Genomic DNA, 5,857 nt, shown 5'->3' on the forward strand with positions numbered 1-5,857 from the left:
ACGCTCAGCACTGTGTCCCATTAGAGAAGTCTTGCAAGCACTGCTTTATCTCTGAGCCAAGTCAATCCAGAAAAGACTGAGTTCTATGAGACTTGGGGGGAACAGAAAAAAAATGTGCATGAGTAACTGACATGAATAACTGAAAACTATTAAATGAAGCCAATTCTAAAAGACATTTGTTATTACAAGAGCCCTTATTTAGGAAAGTAATGACAAGAGAAGTATAGGAAATACATTTCATCATCACTATGAAAACAGCTGTCATTTGCAACTTATAATATGTAGTCATGGTTCCTTAGAGGTCTCTTTATTTGTACCCGCAAATGATGACAATGGAAATTTGTCCCTTCCTTCACTAGATTTGTACAGTAGGGCCTCATTATTTATTTATTTGGTATTTGTGAATGTTGGGGAACATGGAAATCTATATTTTTAACAAGCTTCCCATGTGATCCCTATATTAAAACATTTTAGAACACAGACTCAGGCTGCAAAAGCAGATGCTTACCCCCTGGCAAGCTGTGGTCAAATGGGAGCATGGGCATAGCCTCCTTTTACTTTCCCTATCCCTCATTTCAGAGGCAAGCACTCATAATGTTTTGGGTTTGCTCTATCTGTGAATCTCTGGGGAAGAAAACAGATAAGACACTGGAAGGAACTCTTCTTGGGAGTCATTACAGATACTCTGGAGCTCATCTTCAGGAAGCTTTGAAGAGTAGGTATGAAGCTGCATTTAGCCCCCAGCTGCTGCAGTCTGCTCTGTCTGACCGTCAATCATGGTGTTTATGTTTTCAAGGCTCTACTTCTTGAAGACAAATGGGAACAATCCCAGTATAGTCAGCTCACCCATCAACCCTTACATGGCCCTCCAAAATGCTCCCTCTAGCCTTCACCTGTAGCCTCCTCTTTTATCACTTTCCCTTCCCTCACTCTGCCCTGTGTGCATGGGTCTGCTAATTAGCCCTTGCACAAGGAAACCTATTCCTGCCACATTGTCTTTGCACCTGCACTTCCCTGGATCTTCATATGCTTGGTGAGAGATCTCACTTGATTTAGTTCTCTTCTCATATGTTACCATACCAGGCTCCTCTGTCCATGGAATTCTCCAGGCAAGAATCCTGGAGTGGGTTGCCATTCCCTTCTTCAGGGGATCTTCCCAGCTTAGGAAATGAACCCATGTATCCTGCATTGCAGGCAGATTATTTACCATCTGAGGCATCAGGGAAGCCCATTAAAACCCTACTAAGCAAGAAAATACTTCAGAATGATCAAAGAAAGGAAAAACCATAGTCCCTAGTCTTGAGGAATAAACAGAATACAGAAAACCAATTGTTAATGCATCAGACAATGATGCATCACACAATTTAGGATTTATTGCCGCAAGAGCTATAATTATTCAGATACCTAGTAGGTTTCTCCGAGAAAGATGTATAGTAAAATGAATACAGAGCAGGGATTTAAAGGAAGATGTCAGAAGATAATTAATTTGAAAGCAATGAGACTTGAAATAAATAACCAACAGGAAAAACTGATTTAAATACATGCTTATACCAGCTAACAATGCACCTATTCCACCTGCATTAAGATAATTGTTAGAAATATCTCCTCTGAGCCTGCCAGAGAGGGTTTTTATGGTTTTCTCATAACTTACTCAGATATAACAACAGAATTAAGCACTCATTTCCAGGCACTTAAAATAATGTAAAAGGAATAGAGACTTGTTGGGTAAGTAGCAAGGGGCCAAGTGTAAACTGTGGCAGCAACTGCCCATACCCACAAGCTCTCATCCGGGGCACCTCTCACTGGGTTCCACCAGACTGGTGAAGAAGGCAGGCTAAATGGTACCTCCTGGACTGACAGTAGGTGATGACAGGTCCTCTTACAAGACCCCTGTTCATGAGGCAAAGGAGGGGGCACAGCGCAGCCAGGCTGGGCTTCTAAGTGCAGGTATGTAGCACGTCATCTACAGCAACCTCGGTCTGTGATATAAAAACCCCTTATCCCAGCTCCTGAGTATCAGAGATGTGAGCTTATCCCTCAGTGATTATGCACTCTTTAGAACTGCTCAAAAAGTGGGAACTCAACTGATTTACTTATGAGGACAAAGTTCAATAAGACTTAGGCACCCTGTGCTCAATTATTTTTCATGGCTATGTTGTACTCATTATTTCAGAAGCATCTCAGATTCACCATAAATTTTAAACAAAAACAAATTCAAAATCCAGAAATAATATATCCAGTATGGTTTTTCTTGCTTTTTATGGTGAATTAACTCTCCATGATTAGACTGATCCCAAATTTTCTCACTTCCCCAGGTAGAATGTCACAAATAAAATTCTTGAGAAACCCAGTGTTCAACTATTAATTATTGCTTACATTTTGGGGTGGCCAAACATAGTTTATGGGATAACTGACTGGAATCTTCAACTTCAGTTTCCACATACAAATTTTCTCAGAAAACTTTTTTCATCTCACCTGACCTTCACAGAGTTCTGTCTGACTTTGTGATCCCATCGATTTTAGCCCACCAGGCTTCTTCGTCTATGGAATTCTCCAGGCAAGAATACTGGACTGGGTTGCCATTCCCTCCTCCCAGGGATCTTCCTGACCCAGGGATTGAACTTGGGTCTCCCACATTGCAGGGAGATTCTTTACCATCTGAGTTACCAGAGAAGCCCATCACAAAGTACATGTATGCTCAATTAATTCTTAGGTTCAGTGATTTTTTTTCAAGCCAGTCTCATTCATCTTTGACTTCATAAAATAAATGCTCAAGATGCCATATTGCAATCAGATAAATATTTAGGAATTGCTCTTCTTTTATTTATTTTTTAGTTTTATAAATAAGTTTTTATGATTTTGCTAGTCTGGTACATTAGTCAGTCTTCTGCAGCTAGCCTCAGAAACTGAAAAACCTTCTACCCACATGTACATATATATTCATTGTTCCTTATTTTCAAAAGATCTACTGCATACTTTAGAGAGTCCTTGTGACTGCTGCTGCTAGCAGTATTTCAACTGGAAAAATTGCCTGGAATCATATAGGAAAATTATTCTGAAGGCTTGGAGATCATGGGATTAACTACAGAACTACAGCTTAGAAAAACAAACTGGCTTAAGGATAACAGGCTCTAACTGGAGTCTAACTGGGGTCTGAGCATATTGGCAAAGTCAGAGTCATTTATAAATGATTCAATTGTTAGAAGTCTTGCATTAAAGAAAATTTAGAACAATAAACACTGTTTGCAAAGGATAAAGTGGGATAAAACCAATATACTACCTCAAGAAGCTTATTGTCCAATATGGGCAACTGACTTCAATAGACCATACTCTAGTAAAATGCATTACATGGTGATTATCCCCAAATGAGGGATAAACAGGGTGCTATAAAAGGTAATCATTCTTAACAATGTAATTAGGAAACACTTTATGGAGGAGATGGCATTGGAGAAAGGCTTTAAAAGACAAGGGAATAAAAACTAAGGCTGATAGAACAGCTCCACTATCATATCCAGGTCAGAGATAATGAAAGGCTAAAGGAGGCCACAGGGAATAGAGAAGGAATCGAAATGTATTCAGGAACGGCCTGTAGTTTATGGGGCTGGTATCTGGGGTATCTATCACTAGACTTTCCATCCTTCTTGAGAGAAAATCAGAAGTAACTTCTATATGCCAAGAATGGCAAAGATAGGACAAACAGGATAATTTTAGGCTAATTCTACTTAACTTTATATTTTTACAATTGCATATGTCAATCCAGGGAGGTATACTGGTGATATTGAAATTTTCTGGTCCCTAGTGATGCTGTGAAAAGTTAAAGTTTCACATAATTGCATAGTATCCATTATGAACATTCATTTCCTTCAAATTTTTAATTGAGTAAGTGCTAATCGCTCTCTTCACACCAAGGTCCCAGATCAGTGGTGGTTGCTCTCATTCATCAATAATGCTCACTGTATTGCAGTGAGTTCATCCATGAATATTTTCTGAAAAACTCTATTAGGTTTCTCTTATTGCATTAGAAAGATGAGCCCCAGGAACAGATCTTTTGCCTGAAGTGCAATCATTAATTTTGTTCTCCTTGTTGAGTAGCTCTGATTCTTGCTTTGAAAATTCCCTATATTGTCTTAGATTTAACCACAGTCCGAGAAGATATTTACGGGGGCAAGGTCCCCATTGGGAGGGCTCCATGCACTTCTAATATACTCTTTGTAAGTATGTTGGTATGGATGGTCATCCCTTACTCATATAAAGAAATCAGGTCCTGTTTCTTAAATACATTTAAAAGCTAAACATCAGTGGGCTTGGAAGTGGAAAATAAAACTATTCTTCAACAGGCCATATGGCCATTATGACATAGTGTCAAGGAAAAGAACAAATTCAGGGGCCTGCCAGTAAGACATTGCTTCAGGGTAAAAACAGTGGTTGTTAAGTCCCTTTATGAGACTTTTGAAAGGATTAGGGAACTTGCTAGCTCCTTTCACATGGACAAAAGAGTTCCCACAAAGATTAAGGTTTTGGTTCTATAGAAGCCAAGAACCTCTGAAGTACCTGTAATTGAGTCTCCAGAGAGAGGCATGTCTCAGAAAGAATCACAGGTGTCACATATTTTGGTGCAAAAATGTTTGGAACTTACAACATTTTTAAAAGAGCCATATTGGAAAAAGCATTGCCAGCCAAACTAAGAGAGTGAAATCATATGAGACATAGAAAGCTCTTGCAACTTCCATATTTCCTCAGGCAGGAATCAGTCTGCAAAAAGTACTCATTTTTCTAGTGTAAGATCTTAGTATTATCAACTTAGTCAAAGTTGATCTGAAGCCTTGCAATCAACCCTACTTTATGTTGCTGTTTCTTTCTCCAGTGAAGTGTACTACTCCTACTTTCAAATAAGTTTTTTGTTTTTTGTTTTTTTTTTTAAATTTCTGAGTCCTTCTCAAGAAAAGAGATTTGAAATATTTATTTGGTGAAAGAAACTCATCAGTACTGTGTGCTCTTGATCCTAGCTCCTTGCATGTTAATCTTCTTACCTCTAAACGAAGATAGTGAAGGCTGGAGAGAATCTCTTGAGCCCTGAAATACTGTCATAAGTCAGTCTAGCTCTGAAGGGCAGGAAGGAAAGAGAATGGAAGACAGTAGGTTAACAGAAGGAAAGAACAAAATGTAGACTTGAGCTCACTTTAAGTGTTAGACACTCTACATGTGTTCTGGTGGACCTTTCAGCCCACCTAGACAGGGACTGCCCTACTGAAGACAGGTTACAATGTGACCCTTTCATCTTTGATTGAGTTTCTGGACCCAATTCCAGTATGTGTGTGTATGGAGGGCTTTCCACATAATACTAAGCAATTCTAGAACACCAGCAGGGTGTCTGAGAACTCAAATCTGAGACTATCTGTGGATGAAGACCAATATGTATTTTTTTATAAATCAAAATATCACAATCTACTCTGAAAAGTTGGACCTTGGCCGAGATAGTCAGTTAGGGTTCTTTCTCTTGCAAGCCTTCTCACCAGGTGAAAATGACTTATAATTCTTGGGGGGAAAGCCCTTTTAACTGTTTTATAGCAAACTACATCATACATTGAGTGGATTTCACTTTTAAATTTCTAGTTTTTTCTCTACTAAGGAAACTGATATTAGTCAAGGAAACACTTTCCCCAAACCTCATTTGGGACAGAATTTTTTTAAGGCTATGTAATTCATGACTTCCTTCTGGGAAGATAGTAGCAAGGCTAATAAAATAAGAAGCAATTTTCTAATAAAATTTATGGGAATTAATGGGAATAAAATTTGTTCTTGGAAAACTTGTCACCTATTTTTTCAAGAGTCTAGTGATGGGGGGGGGGGTGGTGGG

This window comes from Dama dama, chromosome 18 (genome assembly GCF_033118175.1).
Source record: "Dama dama isolate Ldn47 chromosome 18, ASM3311817v1, whole genome shotgun sequence".
Classification (NCBI taxonomy): Eukaryota; Metazoa; Chordata; class Mammalia; order Artiodactyla; family Cervidae; genus Dama; species Dama dama.